Source organism: Rutidosis leptorrhynchoides, chromosome 5, assembly GCF_046630445.1.
Source record: "Rutidosis leptorrhynchoides isolate AG116_Rl617_1_P2 chromosome 5, CSIRO_AGI_Rlap_v1, whole genome shotgun sequence".
Classification (NCBI taxonomy): Eukaryota; Viridiplantae; Streptophyta; class Magnoliopsida; order Asterales; family Asteraceae; genus Rutidosis; species Rutidosis leptorrhynchoides.
Window position 1 is genome coordinate 39601659 of NC_092337.1, and position 20314 is coordinate 39621972.

Sequence of the window (20314 nt, forward strand, 5' to 3'; positions counted from 1 at the left end):
ATTTTGTCAGGGGGGAATCATCAGGACAGTTGTTCAGTAAAAACGATATAAACGGGTACTTCAAACCAACCAAAATGTGGCAACGTTGAAAGCAGGACGCGACACGATACACGGAAGGCAGTATAACAGCATGACTCTTGCAGAACAGTTTTTATCACACTTTTAATTCTCAGCAGTTCAAACAATAACACAGTATACTTTTTGTAGTTTTCTAATTGGGACTTGATCACCCCATGTGAAGATATTACACAAGAATGATGTATTTGTGACAGTTTTTATCAATAAATTTTCTAATTTTTCATACGCATAGCACTACGCATTACGAATGTAAAGCATGGCATTCATTCCTACCCACATAAGGTAAGGCATTTTTATGCCCCCGATGGTAGAGGCTCTTGTGTCAACATTATAGACACAAGGGATCGGCTAGCGTAAAGTGGTTACTTCGCTAGAGGGCACCGAGGCAAAACTAAAGATCTCATAATGTCATGACATACAGAATGGTTTATCACAACGGCATAAATCCATTTATAACTTGAAACTTGTAAATAGGAATATTAAATACAAGTGTATTTTATAAAGCCGCACAAAACCTAAGCGCAACACGGAACATCACTAGTTCCAAAAACAGAATCCTCTTTAACACATTAATCAAATTTTTATAAACAGCATACTAACATTATGATTTATTCAGATCATATCTCAGACGTTATTAAAAGACTTCTTATTTATCTTCATAAAATGACTCAGCTAAGTTCAGAACGGAGAATGAATAAATTGTTTAAGTATCAGTAGATTTCATAAGAAGAGAATACTGTGATGATGCATCACGGAGAACGGATAACAAATAACAGTAGACCATATAATCATAAATCAGTTTACAGTAACAACTCATTTCGTTTGATGTAATATAAGCTTCTAGAAGGCCGACAATCATCAAACACATGTAACAATAGTACGATCATAATAACAAAATATGATAATGTTAAGCATAATCGCAGTACATGCAAGCAAATTATCAACATAAAATTGTTAAGGGTTATCATTACAGACAAATGTGTTCTCAAATAGGCACATCTAAAATGTCCTTAACTGTCACATCTTCCCTAGCACGCACCTCCTCCACAGAGTTAATCGTCAACAAAGTTACTTCTTCCATGGCTGCTTTCAGTCGAGCATCAGCACCTGGTTTGATAAATTTTGCAATAGCAGCTGGTAGGGGGTCAGGTTTCATGGGAAGAACATCCAAAATTTTCAATGTGGCATCTGAAAGGTCACTCTCTGTGAATGCCTCGAGATATCTATGAAATGTTTGTCCAACAAGGGGAGAACTTAACACCCTTTGCACCAATACAGGAATCCCATTCTTTCGATTCACAAATTTTTTCTCCGCAGCAGCAGCTGTAATGGTTTTTTCATTCGCATGACCTTTTTCTTGTTCAACTATTCTTTTCAATTCTTCTACTTCTTTCAAAAGCTTATTTCTTTCCTCTATAACCTTCTCTTTCTCAGTTCTCTCTGCAACTCATTTTTTCTCAATAAGCTGCAGGGCCTCCTCCTTCTTTTTTGTCATATCAACTGCCGTTTTCCACTTCAAATTGGCATCTTTTAAGTCAATCTCCATCCTTTTCAGTCTGCTGGCAGTATGGATAGCATTATCTACAAGGGTTGCTTGGGCTTCTTGCATCTTCAGGCCATGAAGAACATGGTGATTTAGAAGCAATAGTGATACAGCCGTTGATTGGCAACTTTGTTTAAGCGTCATCGCAGATAGAGAAGAAGAAAGATCGGCAATCGTATTTTCCTGCAACATAAACATGTGATCAAAGGATTATAATCAATAGGAATAATACAGATAGATTCCCATGAATTAGCTAGTGGTATGCACCTTAAGAAAGTTGGCAAAACCGTCAGATTTGTTGACGGGATTTTCTAAAAACCCTCTTAAACCAGCCAAGGGGACAACGGAAGGCGGCTGTGATGCGGAAAAAGATTGTGTTGTATCAACCTTTGATGAAGTTAATGGATTAGTATAAGGAGGAATTTTAACAGTATTATCTTCATCTTCATCTGCTTCTTCATCATTATCTTTCTCGGCATCAACAACTTTTTCATTCTTATCCTCACTAGCAGTGGCTTGGTCATCATTTATTGAAGAATTCGGTTCTGCATCGTAGATAATCAATTTTACAGATAAACATTAACCAACATTATATAGTACAGAGGAAATTGATGAAGACATACTTCTTTTCTTCGATTGTTGAGTAGCTTTTCCAGATGTGCGATTCCATACACGCTTTGTGCGTTTTCCAGTCTTCTTTGTGATAGGTGGTTTTGGATCAGACTCAATAATTTCCACATCCGAGGAGGAAGGGTGCACAGTATCATCATCCTCGCCTTCCGTTGGCCGTTCAGGGCTTTTCAGTTGTTCTTCAAATGCAGTATCTCTGGCCTTGTCAGCCTCAAGTTCATCAGCAGTTTTTGGCCGTTCAGTAACAGTAAGAGCATCCAGATTTGCCTTCTTGAAAATTTTAAAAACCTGCATTTCGTTTTATGCAAAGAATAATAAACACATTGAATGCAAGATACATATACATAAATTTTACATAATGTAAGTAATACACGTATAAGTTGCCTACCACAGCCTTTCCAATGCAACACTGGCACAAATCCATCACGCCAATTATCACTCAACCCACATCGTGCTAAGATGGCTTCATTATCAACATATGAACGTTGTGGTAATTCTAGTGATTTCCATTCTTCAACAGTAATTCTTTCATCATCAGATAAAACAATTGATTTACTTATTCCGATTTTAGTTTTCCTCCATTTACGAACATTTGCCCAATTATCCTGAATAACCCTTTCATTAACAAAAAAGAAAGGTTCTTTCCACCCTTTCAGTGAGGTTTCTTTTGTTCCAGTAAAAGCTTTATTCGCCTTACAATCAAAAGTGTACCAGCATTTACCAACCAGTCGCGTCCTGAACAACTCATGAAAAATATTTACGCTTGGAGTTTTATTAACAGCATTAAAGTACAGTTCAAAAAGTACAATTTTTTGTAAACCTAGCGGGTGGATTTGACTAAGACCAATACCATAGTGAGATAACAGTTTTTGTAAGAAAACGGTGGGAAGAATACGAAGGTTTCCAATTGTAAGTTGCAGTTTATACAGTGTAATCATTTTCTTCGGAGGATTATTTGTCCTAGCATCAGGAGAAGGAACCATCGGGTTCAGTAATTTAAGATTCCTATGATTTATGCATAGTTTATCTATTTCACCTTCAGTAATATTTGACGGAATAGTGCTCGCATCTCGATTATCTCTTTGAGATGAAGTGCTGCTGGATTCGGCCATGGTAGTATGGAAAATAAAAAAGGGAACAGAGGAAGACAAGTAGTAAATAATTATACTAACCTTGCACTTAACAGCTTCGCTAAAATAGTTAGTTGTAGTTATCTTCAGCACTGACGATCGGTTTTCGAAAAAGGAAGAACAAAAGGAGAACAGTTTATTTATAGCTAAATCAACGAATAAAAAGAGAGATGAGATCATGACGCGTGTATGGATCAGATTAATTGAACAGAACAATTTGAATTTTGAAAATAAATCAAAAAGATTTTGGAGGCAAATTCATAATTAGATGTGTGACGTCGGAGCAGAAAGTCAGGCGGCTACAGCAGTTTTGTGTTTTCCAGGAAAAGGACATTTTTTATTTTAGTTTAATGACTTTATTTTTTACAAAAATAAAGACATTAAACTGGGGGGACTTAATGGTGTATCCTAGGAGATACACGCATAAAAACATCATTTGTTACAGAAAAATTGATCAAAGAGCACAAAATATAGCGACAATCAGTAATTGCCGCCCAGCGTCAAGTGTAAGCCCGGCAGGTAGCTTCAATGCATAAGCCCTTTAATTCAGCGCGTGGTTGGCACGCAGCCATGTCAGCACACGCCACCGACATTCCAGATGCTTCACGTAACAGAGCCATTCAGTGATTGACACGTGTATCCCGAGAATTTCGGACGTTCCACGCCTATAAATAGACCCCCTGGGTCACCACTTATCACATCATAATTCTGAACTTCAGTCAGAGAGAAGTACACTGTCTCTCTCACACAGTTCTTCCTCACTCTAAACATATACTAGCCGCTTAGCAGTAATGCGCTACACGGACCAATTTCAGATTGATCCACAGATTGATTGATGCCACCTCATGGATTAGTAATCTGTGTTCCGGGTCCGCAGAGATAATTTCTCGAGAGCAAACAACAATCAACATTACACGCCATACGCTAGGCAGCTTTTCTCTGTACTAGTACCTTACAGCCGCTATACAGAAAATCGTACTAACACCATCCAAGATCCTTTGAAGCTAGATTATTTCTTGTCACTTCCAGTAGGTTTACCTACTAAACTTGGGGTAGTAATGATGTTCATAACATCATTCGATTCATACATATAAAACTTTCTTATTCGAAGATTTGAACATGTAATCACTAGAACATAGTTTAGTTAATTCTAAACTTGTTCGCAAAAAAAGTTAATCCTTCTAACTTGACTTTTAAAATCAACTAAACACATGTTCTATATCTATATGATATGCTTACTTAATGATTTAAAACCTGAAAACACGAAGAACACCGTAAAACCGGACATACGCCGTCGTAGTGAAACCGGGGGCTGTTTTGGTTTAGAAAAATAAAAACTATTTTAATCTTTGAATTGGAAGTTTGTTTTCTGGAAAAATGATATTTCATATGAACATGATACTATATCCAAAAATCATGGTTAAACACAAAGTGAAAGTATGTTTTTCAAAATGGTCATCAAGATGTCGTTCTTTCGATGGAAATGACTACGTCTTTAGTAAATGACTTGTAACCTGTATTTTTGACTACAAACTTATACTTTTTCTGTTTAGTTTCATAAATTATAGTTCATTATGAAACCATAGAAACTTGAATCACTCAAAACGGATTTAAAACGAAGAAGTTATGGGTAAAACAAAATTGGAAAAAATTTTACTTGTTGTAGCTACGAAAATTTTATAACAAATCTACACTAATGATATCCTAGCTAACTTATATTATATTATACATGTATTCTAACATATATTATGTAATCTTGGGATACCATAGACACATATACAATGTTTTGACATATCATATCAACCCATCTATACATATTATTTGGAACAACCATAGACACTCTATATGCTATAATGCTCGAGTTCGCTATACAGGGTTGAGGTTGATTCCAAATATATATATAATTTGAGTTGTAATCTAGCCTGAGACGTGTATACACTGGGTCGTGGATTGATTCAAGATAATATATATTGATTTATTTCTGTACATCTAACTGTAGACAACTAGTTGTAGATTACTAACGAGGACTGCTAACTTAACAATCTTAAATCATTAAAACGTAATAAAAATGTTGTGAATATATTTTGATCATACTTTGATATATATGTACATATTTGTTATAGGTTCGTGAATCGACCAGTGGCCAAGTCTTATTTTCGGCAAAGTAAAAATCTGTGAAAGTGAGTTATAGTCCCACTTTTAAAATCTAATATTTTTGGGATGAGAATACATGAAGTTTTATAAATGTTTTACAAAATAGACACAAGTACGTGAAACTACTTTATATGGTTGAATGATCGAAGCTTTAACGACCCGTCAAAGTACACTTGACGACCATCGTTATCTTGGTCCCACAGCTTGATCATAACTCTACATGAATTTAATAAATAACCTTGCATTCTTTATTTAAAAATGATTTCCTATAAAGGAAACCTATCAAAATATGTAAGTTTAGAAAAACCATACATTATTACTTAACCAAAAGTTGACCAAAACAAAGTCAACAGCATCCACTATTAAATGTCTTAAAATAGAATGCAAGTTATTGTTTAACAAAAGCTGCCATCATAAATATGCAGACTCTCTAAGAACAGCGGAAGCAATCAATCATGAACCTGAGAATAAAACATGCGAGTAACTGTCAACAAAAATGTTGAGTGAATTATAGGTTTAATATTGCAAACAATATTTAATTTAAACCGTAAAAATTTATGTTTGAAAACATAAAAACTCCTTTTTGGACCACAAAATTATATGCTAGAAAACATATAAAAATATTATTCCATTTACCGTGAGCCACCTGGTAACCACTTAACCATTTATTTACCCTTGCCAAACACAATAAATAATATACACCGAACAAGTGTATCTACAACAAATTACTAAGTACTAAACATTCCGATTATAAATTGCTAGCTTGACTAGCTCGAAATGGGGTTGTCAAACCCGATAGATCTATCCGTAGGATTCGCGTTCACCAGTAGAAACCAGTGATTACAGTTACCAGACTAGGGAATATGTTTGTTCAACTCACAATGAATAATTTAAACCAACATCCACATGTGTCCAAAATATAAAATAAATTGCATGTATTCTCATCCCAAAAGATTTAAAATAGAAAAATAGGACTATAACTCACCTTAATAGCAAACGAAGTAACCACACATATAAGCGAACAACAATCGAAGTAAAGTGATCAGGAATGATCACAACGCCAACCTATAAATAAAGCAGGTCGATATAAATAACTAAATTAGGTCAAGTCTTAGTATGATAGCAATTGTACATGTTGCAAGTAGTTATAGAACAATACTCAACATGCATCGGTTTGATCGGAACAGCGTACGGACACACTTTCTATTTTTAGAAAGAATCTATTTTTAGCAGGTTTCCATTTTTGGAAAGTTTCTATTTTTGGAAAGTTTCTATTTTTGGAGAGTTTCTATTTTTAGAAAGTTTTAAGTTAGGAAAGTTTCTAAATTTAGAAAGTCAACAAAAGTCAACTAAAAGTCAAAGTCAACCGAAAGTCAACTCAAAAGTCAACCTTGGTCAAACATAGTCAACGTTAAATTTAAAAGTGTAAGTTGTAATAATAATGTAAGTTATAATGTTTATTAAAGTTAAATATGTCTAATTATGTCATAACATAAGTTTAATTAAATTAAAATGAATTATTAAAGTTAATATAAGTTTAAATGATATAATTAATATAACATAAGTATTTAATTAATTAATTAAATATTAGTCATAATATAAGTATTATTAATTAATAATAAATTTTAAATCATATCATAAGTATTATTAATTAATAATGGATTATTAATCATATCATAAGTTTCTAATTATAATTATTAAATCATAAGTATTTAATAATTAAATTATAGTTAAATAATAACTAAGCCTTATAATAATTAATTAATTAATTAATATTTATTATAAGTCTTATAATAATAATCTTATAATATAATTTTAATACTTATCATAAGTATTTTCCATTAATTATAAAAGTATTATTAATCATAAGTTTAATTAAAATGTTAATTAAATCATAAGTAATAATTAAATGATATAATAAATATATATCATAAGTCTTAAATTATAATAATTACTTTTTATATCATAAGTAATTAAATGATAATGAAATTCATTATTTATATCATAAGTTTAACAATTAATCACAAGTTTTAAATTAAAGTTCATCGGGTCGTATCTTGAGCCCCGTATGTCGGTTTTCGGCGAGCCCTACATATATCTCCGCCTAATCAAACCACCCGACACTTTGGTACACTCAAGAACACACCAAGAACAGCCCACAAGTCGTGGTGATCAGCCAAGACATCACTTGAAACTTTAATTTAATCAAAATCATGTTTTAGACGCAACGGGTGATTCGTGGCTCGGATTTAGATGACCCGAACATGAAAGTCCGTCCCATCATTGATCCTAACACACTAACACACCCTAAAGTCACCAAATATGGTCACAAAGTCGGACCAAACCTAGTTCATACCAATATCACATTTTAATCTTAACAAAATACCACTTTGATCATAACTAGGGCTCCGGGAATCAAAATGACATGAATCCGGAGTCTAAAATTAATGTCTTGATGAGAGAAACTCATCTAGATACTTTATTTTAACTTTTATAACAGTCAAAATATCAGAAATACACGAAATAGCTGCTGTCCCAATTTTATCAAACCGAAAACATGTATAATCGAGCAATTCTACGCATACAATCATCAATACAATAACATGTAATCATCATACTATCAATATAACATCAAAATACAGAAAAATAAAGAAAAATTAAAAAAATCTAGGGTTAGGGTTTATACCCTAATCAAGAATCGAATGGTATGAGTGTGTAGAGATCGAAGAGAGGAATCCGTTGATGATTAAAGCTTCTTGATCCAATTAATATTTGATTGAAGGATGATGATGATGATGATGCTAGTGGTGATGGCTAGGAGAGCAAGGAGAGGAGAAACACAAAAAAAAAATTAGAATGTGAAATGAGGAGTGAAAACTAGGTTTTGTTCCATAAAATCACTAGTTTGGAAAAATGGCACAAACACCCCCTCCTTATGGGGTGATGGCTGTAGTGACCCGAACTTTTCCATGTTTATATATATTAATTGAGATTGATATTTACATGATTAAATGTTTCCAACATGTTAAGCAATCAAACTTGTTAAGACTTGATTAATTGAAATATGTTTCATATAGACAATTGACCACCCAAGTTGACCGGTGATTCACGAACGTTAAAACTTGTAAAAACTATACGATGACATATATATGGTTATATATATATAGTTAACATGTTTTTATTATAAGTATGTATCTCATTAGGTATTTTAACAATGAGTTATATACATAAAAATGAGACTATTAATTTAAGAAACTCGAAAACGATATATATAACGATTATCGTTATAACAACGTCTTACTAGGTACATATGAATCATATTAAGATATTGATACACTTGGTTAATTATGTTAAATGATAAGTAAATATATTATTAAGTGTATTAACAATGAAATACATATGTAAAAATAAGACTACTAACTTAATGATTTCGAAACGAGACATATATGTAACGATAATCGTTGTAACGACATTTAACTGTATATACATCATACTAAGATATATTATATATCATAATATCATGATAATATAATAATTTAACATCTCATTTGTTATAATAAACAATGGGTTAACAACATTCAACAAGATCGTTAACCTAAAGGTTTCAAAACAACATTTACATGTAACGACTAACGATGACTTAACGACTCAGTTAAAATGTATATACATGTAGTGTTTTAATATGTATTCATACACTTTTGAAAGACTTCAAGACACTTATCAAAATACTTCTACTTAACAAAAATGCTTACAATTACATCCTCGTTCAGTTTCATCAACAATTCTACTCGTATGCACCCGTATTCGTACTCGTACAATACACAGATTTTAGATGTATGTACTATTGGTATATACACTCCAATGATCAGCTCTTAGCAGCACATGTGAGTCACCTAACACATGTGGGAACCATCATTTGGCAACTAGCATGAAATATCTCATAAAATTACAAAAATATGAGTAATCATTCATGACTTATTTACATGAAAACAAAATTACATATCCTTTATATCTAATCCATACACCAACGACCAAAAACACCTACAAACACTTTCATTCTTCAATTTTATTCATCTAATTGATCTCTCTCAAGTTCTATCTTCAAGTTCTAAGTGTTCTTCATATATTTTACAAGTTCTAGTTACATAAAATCAAGAATACTTTCAAGTTTGCTAGCTCACTTCCAATCTTGTAAGGTTATCATCCAACCTCAAGAAATCTTTGTTTCTTACAGTAGGTTATCATTCTAATACAAGGTAATAATCATATTCAAACTTTGGTTCAATTTCTATAACTATAACAATCTTATTTCAAGTGATGATCTTACTTGAACTTGTTTTCGTGTCATGATTCTGCTTCAAGAACTTCGAGCCATCCAAGGATCCGTTGAAGCTAGATCCATTTTTCTCTTTTCCAGTAGGTTTATCCAAGGAACTTAAGGTAGTAATGATGTTCATAACATCATTCGATTCATACATATAAAGCTATCTTATTCGAAGGTTTAAACTTGTAATCACTAGAACGTAGTTTAGTTAATTCTAAACTTGTTCGCAAACAAAAGTTAATCCTTCTAACTTGACTTTTAAAATCAACTAAACACATGTTCTATATCTATATGATATGCTAACTTAATGATTTAAAACCTGGAAACACGAAAAACACTGTAAAACCGGATTTACGCCGTCGTAGTAACACCGCGGGCTGTTTTGGGTTAGTTAATTAAAAACTATGATAAACTTTGATTTAAAAGTTGTTATTCTGAGAAAATGATTTTTATTATGAACATGAAACTATATCCAAAAATTATGGTTAAACTCAAAGTGGAAGTATGTTTTCTAAAATGGTCATCTAGACGTCGTTCTTTCGACTGAAATGACTACCTTTACAAAAACGACTTGTAACTTATTTTTCCGACTATAAACCTATACATTTTCTATTTAGATTCATAAAATAGAGTTCAATATGAAACCATAGCAATTTGATTCACTCAAAACGGATTTAAAATGAAGAAGTTATGGGTAAAACAAGATTGGATAATATTTCTCATTTTAGCTACGTGAAAATTGGTAACAAATCTATTCCAACCATAACTTAATCAACTTGTATTGTATATTAAGTAATCTTGAGATACCATAGACACGTATACAATGTTTCTACCTATCATGTCGACACATCTATATATATTTCGGAACAACCATAGACACTCTATATGTGAATGTTGGAGTTAGCTATACAGGGTTGAGGTTGATTCCAAAATATATATAGTTTGAGTTGTGATCAATACTGAGATACGTATACACTGGGTCGTGGATTGATTCAAGATAATATTTATCGATTTATTTCTGTACATCTAATTGTGGACAACTAGGTGTAGGTTACTAACGAGGACAGCTGACTTAATAAACTTAAAACATCAAAATATATTAAAAGTGTTGTAAATATATTTTGAACATACTTTGATATATATGTATATATTGTTATAGGTTCGTGAATCAACCAGTGGCCAAGTCTTACTTCCCGACGAAGTAAAAATCTGTGAAAGTGAGTTATAGTCCCACTTTTAAAATCTAATATTTTTGGGATGAGAATACATGCAGGTTTTATAAATGATTTACAAAATAGACACAAGTACGTGAAACTACATTCTATGGTTGAATTATTGAAATCGAATATGCCCCTTTTTATTAAGTCTGGTAATCTAAGAATTAGGGAACAGACACCCTAATTGACGCGAATCCTAAAGATAGATCTATCGGGCCCAACAAGCCCCATCCAAAGTACCGGATGCTTTAGTACTTCGAAATTTATATCATATCCGAAGGGTGTCCCGGAATGATGGGGATATTCTTATATATGCATCTTGTTAATGTCGGTTACCAGGTGTTCACCATATGAATGACTTTTATCTCTATGTATGGGATGTGTATTGAAATATGAAATCTTGTGGTCTATTATTATGATTTGATATATATAGGTTAAACCTATAACTCACCAACATTTTTGTTGACGTTTTAAGCATGTTTATTCTCAGGTGATTATTAAGAGCTTCCGCTGTCACATACTTAAATAAGGACGAGATTTGGAGTCCATGTTTGTATGATATTGTGTAAAAACTGCATTTCAAGAAACTTATTTTGTTGTAACAAATTTGTATTGTAAACCATTATGTAATGGTCGTGTGTAAACAGGATATTTTAGATTATCATTATTTGATAATCTACGTAAAGCTTTTTAAACCTTTATTGATGAAATAAAGGTTATGGTTTGTTTTAAAATGAATGCAGTCTTTGAAAAACGTCTCATATAGAGGTCATAACCTCGCAACGAAATCAATTAATATGGAACGTTTTTAATCAATAAGAACGGGACATTTCAATGGCCGGCTCTAGCAAGAGGGTGGGCCCTTTTTATGGACTAAAATTGATAAATGACTAATTGCTTGTGGCCCGAACGCCCGATCGAAGCCCGAAACGCGAAAACGCTACTACGCGATTGATTTTTCGGAGAGATAACAACTACGCGGCGGATAAAATATATAAACACTATATATGATCATATGACATTAAAATATCATATTTAAAATAATTAGGACTTAAAAATCCCAAAAGCTCGACCGTTGGTTTGAAAACCGAAAAGATTAGCCGGATAGAAATCCACGACACGTAGAAACGTACAATTAAAGATATGAATAAAAATATTCATATAACACATAATAATTAATATATTATTACAAAAATAATAATATAGGTCATAGAAATGACGCGGCACGAATAACAGTTAACGGTCGTTAAATAATTAACGGTAAAAGATAACGGAAAAAGTAGGGTCGTTACAGAAGCCGAATATGCCCCGTTTTTCTTGGTAACCTAAGAATTAGTAAACCAGTCTACTAATTGACGCGAATCCTAAAGTTAGATCTATTGGGCCCAACAAACCCCATTTGTTGTAGCGGATGCTTTAGTACTTTGAAATTTATATCATGTCCAATGGATGTCCTGGAATGATGGGGATATTCTTAAATGCATTTTGTTAATGTCGGTTACCAGGTGTTCACCATATGAATGAGTTTTATCTCTATGTATGGGATGATGTTTATGAAAAATGGAATTATGAAATCTTGTGGTCTATTATTACAATTTGATAAATATATAGGTTAAACCTATAACTCACCAACATTTTTTGTTGACCTTTTAAGCATGTTTATTCTCAGGTTATTGTTAAGAGCTTCATTTGTTGCATACTAAATTAAGGACAAGATTTGGAGTCCATGCTTGTATAATATTGTTTAAAAACTGCATTCAAAGGCATATATTCATGTGTAATATTATTGTAAACCATTATCTAATGGTCGTGTGAAAACCCTATATTTTGGATTATCATTATTTGATAATTGTCGTAATATTTTAAAAGTTATGGTTTGTTTTAAAATCGAATGCAGCCTTTAAAAAACGTCTCATATAGAGGTCAAAACCTCGCAACGAAATCAATTAATATGGAACGTTTATAATCAATATGAACGGGACATTTCAGTTGGTATCCGAGCGTTGGTCTTAGAGAACCAGAAATTTACATTAATGTGTCTTATCGAGTTTGTAGGATACATTAGTGAGTCTGGACTTCGACCGTATATTTTCTTTAAAAATGATTGCTTAACACTTTTTGTTGAAAACTATATATTATTAACATGTAAATATTATGTGATATATTAACCTCTTAATGTGTTTGATATTGTGTGATAGATGTCTACATCTAGTACAAATCCCATCGACTCACCTAATAATAATGAAGAGTCGAATATATATTGGGAAGATTCACAAATTCCCGAAGAGGAACCGGAAGAAGAGGAACAGGAAGAACAAGAACCGGAAGAAGAGGAATCTGAAGAAGAAGAGGTTCCGGGGGAGGAAATATCAGAAACCACTAAAAAACATATAAATAAAAGAAAACCCTCAACCAATGGACCAAAATTAATAATGGTCAATGGTGTTTCCGCCGAGGAAGCAAAATATTGGGAAGATTATCAATTTTTCGATGAATCGGATCCCGATGAGGATTCCGATGATGTTATATAAATTACCCCAACACAATTTGAAAAGGCAAAAGAAAATAATAAAGGAAAAGGCATTAAAATAGAGAAACCTGATTCCAACCCCGATGAACTTTATATGTACCGTCAACACCCGTATTTATTAAGTCTTAACAATAACCCGGGAATCTCTAAGCCACCAGATTTTTCTAGACCATTGGTGAAAAGAACGGCTCGTATTAGGGGAGCCCCATATATCCCTAGGAAATTTGAAAAACAAACCAAATCCGAAGAGGAAGAAACAAATGAGTCGGAATAAAGAGTTGTAATCATGCGGTGTAATATATGTAATATAAGTGTGCTTGTACTTTTATGTTGTATGTATAAATTGCTTGTATTATTTGATAATTATCTTTTACGAATCTAATCCTCGTCCGTTTTACAATATAAAAACACAATGGACGTTAAGGATAGACAACCAAAAATTTTAGAAGACATACCCGGGGACATGATTGATGAAATCTTGTCTAAAGTCGGTCAAAATTCGTCGGCACAATTATTTACGGCGAAATTAGTTTGTAGAACATTTGAAGAACGTTCCAGGCATGCCTTAGTTTATAAAAGGCTTTCATTCGAAAGATGGGGTATATCACATTGGGGAGACCGTAAGTTACGTCGTGTTTTCTTTAAAGCGTTAAATGCAGGGAACCCAAGTGCAATTTTACGCTACCGGTTAAGAACCTATTTTGACTCAACATATCCCAACATAGGACTTCGTACTTTAGAAAGAGCTTCTAACATGCAACATAAAGAAGCATGTTATGCTTACGGGTTAGTGATGTTCGCTTCTCACCAAAGTGAGAAAAAGAACATCGAATTACAACTTTTAAATAAAACCTTTCCACAAGTGACAGATTCGGTAGTCGGGGTGAGAAACAAGGTTTTTAGATTGTTACGGGGCTGTTGGGCATTACGAAACCCTCATCCTTTTGACGACATTACAACATGTTGCCTAGCCAACGGTCATAACGGTTACTTTCCACAAGATCGAGGATGGGAAATAGTCTTAGTAAACCAGAATGCATGATTTGTTTCTGGACGTATGAATTACGTATCTTTATTGCCTTTGCTGAACGATTTGCTTATTAACTAGAATTGTCTTCACAACTGCTTTGTATTAAAGTTTTTATGTGCTATATTTCATGCTATATGTAAAGTAACGGTATTGTAAGTTTGCCAAATATTGTATAAAAGTTTGAATGTGAAATATTATGATCTGTTTTCATATAGAATTGTAGTGGTTGAATTGTATATTAGCTAATAAGTATGAACTTAACGGGTAGGTACTACCCGAATTAAAACTATAAAACACTAATATGAAGAAAAAGCTTTTATAAATAAGTTCATATTATGCTACGAAATACTATTGACTACTCTAAAATTCTATATGATTAACTCAATTCTTTTGGCTATTTTTGAAGGAAATGGCACCAACTACTCGACACACCATGAATATAAGCGAGGAAGAATTCCGTACCTTTCTTGCTGTGAACATAGCCGTTGTGCAAGTCGCAATGCAAAACAACAACAATAACTCTGAATCTAGCAATGCTAATAACGCCACAAGAAATCGCGTAGGATGCTCCTACAAAGAATTCACTGCTTGTAAACCTCTAGAATTCGATGGAACCGAGGGTCCAATCGGATTAAAACGGTGGACCGAGAAGGTCGAATCGGTGTTTGCCATAAGTAAGTGCACTGAAGAAGACAAAGTAAAGTATGCTACGCATACCTTCACATGTACTGCGTTAACATGATGGAACACCTATCTTGAGCAGGTAGGACAAGATGCTGCTTACGCACTACCGTGGTCAGCATTCAAGCACTTGATGAACGAGCAGTGTCGTCTCAGAAACGAGGTCAATAAGCTCAATGTAGAGCTTAGAGGATTACGTACGCAAGGTTTCGATATCACCACGTACGAACGAAGATTCATAGAGTTGTGCCTATTGTGTCCAAGAACGTTCGAAGATCAAGAAGAGAAAATCGACGCGTTTGTGAAAGGGTTACCAAAAAGAATTCAAGAAGATGTGAGTTCACACGAGCCCGCCTCCATACAAAAGGCAAGTCGAATGGCTCACAAATTAGTGAACCAGATTGAGGAAAGAATTAAAGAGCAGGCGGCCGAAGAAGCCAACACAAAACAAGTCAAGAGAAAGTGGGAAGAAACCAGTGACAAGGGTCACCAATACAACAACAACAACAACAACAACAACAACAACAACAACAACAACAACAACAACAACAACAACAACAACAACAACAACAACAACAACAACAATCACAACCACAATGGCAACAACTATCATAACAACCGCAACAAAAATCGCAACAATAACCGCAATCCTTACAATAACTACAACAAACTGTGACGACCCGGAAATTTCTGACCAAATTTAAACTTTAATCTTTATATTATTCCGACTCGATAAGCAAAGTTTGTTAAGTTAAATCTCAAGAATTTTAAACTGTGTTCATACATTCATTATAACCTCGACCAAATTCCGACGATTCACGAACCGTTATATATAAATAGATATGTATATGTATATATATATTATAACTTGAGAATATTAATAAAGTATTAAACGTATAATACTTTATACGAACGTATTTGTTTCAATATGATTTTCGATGAAATTAAAAAAATATATTAAATGATTGAATTATCAGAAACATTGAATTATGATTACAAGTCTCTGTTGAGAGGTCCACTATGATTTGAGAAAATCTATTCCTCTTAACGATATTCAGAATAATTTGTAAAGCTATTTATAAATAAAAACAAAAAGTGTCATTTACGAAAGTTAGACAAAAGTTAGTGGAGAATTGGTTTCCAAAATATTCTATTAATTTAGTTTCAAAAGTACAAAAAACGTTTTCAGTTTAAAAAGAACTTTATTATTAAAACGTATATAACTTTTATAAATATCTAGAATCACTTTTGACAACTCATTACTTAACCAGTATAATAAATATAACGATATTTATATTTTATTTCATTAAATATATATAACGATTTAAATTAATATTATATATATTTATACGCGTATTATACATACATAGTTTTTATACTTTTACTATACTTTAACTTTACCTTTACTTTACTTTTATTTTACTTTAACTTTAATAATTTATACTTTAATAATTCACTTTAATAATTCATACTTTAATAATTCATACTTTAATAATTCACTTTAATAATTCATACTTTAATAATTCACTTTAATAATTCATACTTTAATAATTCACTTTAATAATTCAAAAATCTATTATAAATAGAATTCAATAGGTTTCATTATTTCATAGAAACTTGAAAATATATTTCTCTAAACTCTCTCAATCGATTTATATATATATATATATATATATATATATATATATATATATATATATATATATATATATATATATATATATATATATATATATATATATATATATATATATATATATATATTTGCTCTGTATTATTTCAAGATATTATTAGTATACATAAAATATTACGACAGAGTGGTGTCCGAGTGATTTCAAAATAGTTTTTTTGAATGAGTCGAAGCTAAGAAAATTATGGGTTATAGATATGGAGGTGATGAGTATGGTTCATGGGTATGCTCGTGAGGTCAATCTAGTGTTTATCATCTCCGTTGCGTCTACGTACTTTCCTGCAATATTGAATCTAAATATTGATATGTTCGTGAATCCGAGGCCAACCTTGCACTTGTTAAATGACGTTATATGTATTTTTACTACGAAATACAGTATTGTGAGTTTCATTTGCTCCCTTTTTAATTGCTTTTGCAATATATATTTTTGGGCTGAGAATACATGCGCTGTTTTATAAATGTTTTACGAAATAGGCACAAGTACTAAAACTAATTCTACGTGGGTTTAAACCAGAAATATACCCTTAGCTTGGTAACATTAAACTACTTGTCTATGTACGGTAGGCGCGAATCCTAAAGATAGATCTATTGGGCCTGACAAACCCCATCCTGACTATGGGATGCTTTAGTACTTCGAGGTTATTTTAAACACACCAGATCTGGTGTACTTCAGAGGGTAAAACATGAACGTTAAGGCTTGTTACCGGGTGCCTACAACTTATAGAATACTTTTATACACTTGCGAGTGTACATATATTTATAAACGGAAATCTTGTGGTCTATTAATATATTGAAATGATTGTTATGATAAACCTATGAACTCACCAACCTTTTTTGTTGACACTTTAAAGCATGTTTATTCTCAGGTATTAAAGAAATCTTCCGCTGTGCATTAGCTCATTTTAAGGATATTACTTGGAGTCATTCATGGCATATTTTGAAAGACGTTGCATTCGAGTCATTGAGTTCATCAAGATTATTATTAAGCCAATTATAGTTGGATGTATTATGAAATGGTGTGCATGCCGTCAACTTTCGTTGTAAAGAAAGTTTATCTTTTAAAAACGAATGCAATGTTTGTAAAATGTATCATATAGATGTCAAATACCTCGCGATGTAATCAACTATTGTGAATCGTTTATAATGTATATGAACGGGTCCTTTCAGTTGGTATCAGAGCGGTGGTCTTAGCGAACCAGGTCTGCATTAGTGTGTCTAACTGATAGTCGTTAGGATGCATTAGTGAGTCTGGACTTCGACCGTGTCTGCATGTCAAAAGTTTTGCTCATCATTTTTGTCGTAAATTGCTTGCTTATCATTCTTAGTCTAGACACGTCTTACTGCATTGACTGCATGAATAGTGTATAGACAAAATTCATATCTTAGCGTATCTGCTAATCTATATCTTAGCGTATCTGTTACTGTAAACTTTGCCTGACATATCCCGTAAATTCCTCCGTAATCTACAAAATCTTTTGCGCTATATATATAGATATTCTATATAATTAGAATACCACCCGATAGCTGAAAAATCATTTCATATCGAAAAATCCTTTATTCAATCGAACGAAATGGAATTCGTCATTAGTTCAAGTCCCTCGAATTCCGATATGGAATCCCACTCAAGCTCCAAAAGCAGTGTAACCGGAATGGATCAACCAATTAGCCATCATCTATTCTGGATGAATTGGGGATAGGTTCGTAGCCTCCTCAATAATTGGAGACAAGAAGAAGGTGATCCCTTCCATCCACCACATTGCCCTCTTGGCGATGAACCTGAAGCACTTACCGGCGAACCGGTCCGAAACACCATTTTCTCTCTCATTTCCAGATTTTCTCGTCATGATTATATACTACATCAAATTCTAGATTTTATTTATCCGCTCGTCCGAACCGACAATCACCCCGGTGTAATAGAAGAAGTCAACGCGCTTCGCACTCGAGTAGTGGCTTTATAGAATATGGTGCAAGGGTTACAAACACCAACAAATAACGAAGTATTAATTCATAATTTCAATTTTATTGAATAAATACTCCGTAAATGTTATGTAATTTCTAAAGTCTTTAGGGATTATTCAGTTCTAGTTTCAACCGTAAATCAAATGAGTTTAATTTAATATTAACTCATTAAATCTATGTTACATCTGAAGAAAATATGTACATATATATTTTCATAAAGACTGTAATAAAATTCTGTTGTACAAAATATTAATTGTGAAATTTTTTTTAACGGGTAGATAATACCCGAGAGATATATAAATTCACAATTAATATATTACATTTTTCGAAACTGATTCAGCAATCATCAACTATACTCCCTACTTTCACAACAATATCCATTCTTTCATATAAATCAAAACAATCATACTCATTCAAATTCAATTACATATTCTGATTTTGAAATCGCATAATTCAATTCAAAATATAACCAGTATCATCACTCTTAGATTCCTATATCTTTCAAAGCTATACTTTGACTTCAAAAGTGTGTTAGAACATCATATGTATTAACGATTACAATATGTGCTCAAACCCTTCGAAATTCCTGAAGACACTTCAACTAAGGAACAATCGAGATGATGATCCAACCACATGTTACCCACAGTTATACACCTGAAAAACTCTCAAACCCAAGTCATAGTTCAACACGTATCAGTGTTAGACCCTTTGGCATTTACTAGCTAACATAACTTTTCAATTCCGTTTAAAAATAGACAGTTTTGTCACAGCTCCAGCAAGTCAACTTCGACTTCTCAATCAAAAAAGTCTTAATATAACCTCGATAGATACGTTGCCCTTTCGCCAACGTTACCGGGGAATCGTTTACATTCACCACATTAGCAATAAACTTACCAACAACTTCACTGATCTTTGACTTTCCAAAAAAAAATCATTATAATTATCGAAACCCTATCATATACTCATTCGTACCTTATAACAAGAATTGCCATACCAATTATTGAGAATCAGCAATCAGTATTTTGAAACCTCGCAGCATGTCTACATCAACAATTACATATACACACAACATCTACATCCAAGACTTACATTCTTTGAATGAGAAATTTCTGAAAAACACCCTAAACTGCGAACCAGTTTTCGAAATTTTGAAAAATACTGATGAAGCAGCAAAAACTGTAAACGACCTTAACAGCAAAAAGTTGGAAGATAAAGGATAGTATATTGGCAAAGCTCAGAAAAAGAGAAGATTTGGAACTGGAAAACGGATTGAGCAAAGTATGAAGGAGGCTGTGGACAAATCACAAAGGCTGAACCTGCCTTCAAAGAATCCAAATGATTCAGTACT